Consider the following 715-nt stretch of genomic DNA (forward strand, 5'->3'; position numbering starts at 1 on the left):
GCGCTGTTGAATGATGGCTGCAGAGGAATCACGGGGAGGATACGAGAAGGCGCAGGCCATGGCGGCGCGCATGAGCGAGGATGGGCATCACACAGGGATCTCGGCCACTGCGTCGTCAGGCACCTCTCGGAACGGTGCCACGGCGGTGATGGCCATGGGCGGGCGTGGGAGCTCAGCGGAACAGTAGCACCAGCTGTGAAATGGATGTAGCAAATTCCATCACCGGTTGTAGCAAACATCGACTATGGTTGCAGCAAAACTGCGTCATCATCACCGCGGAGGTTGCAGCTAGACATGAAGTTTGAAGCTTTTTTCAATGCCGGTTGTAGCTTTCGCAACCACCGGTTGCAGCTTTTCATTTGTCATCCACGAACGGCGAGCAAGGCGACCGCGAACTGCGAGGATGACGCTGTCCTGAAAGAACATTGTAAATGTCGTGTTTTTTTTTTGTTGCATGCTACAACTGGTGTCACATTTTGCTACCACCGGCATAGCAACGGCCATAAAGTTTTTTGCTACAATCGTGACCACGTTTTGCTACGACCAACATCAAAAATTGTTCCCATGACGGCAGCCGTGTTTTTGGGACCTGGACGGTGAGCTACAACCGGCAGCTATCGTCCACAATGTTTTTTGCTACAAGCATGTCTCCGTTTTGCTTCGACCGGACATGAAAAAGCTTCAATTGGGTGCGGAGGCGGGGGCGGCGTGGTGG

The sequence above is a fragment of the Triticum dicoccoides genome, chromosome 6B (assembly GCF_002162155.2).
Source record: "Triticum dicoccoides isolate Atlit2015 ecotype Zavitan chromosome 6B, WEW_v2.0, whole genome shotgun sequence".
NCBI classification, from domain to species: Eukaryota; Viridiplantae; Streptophyta; class Magnoliopsida; order Poales; family Poaceae; genus Triticum; species Triticum dicoccoides.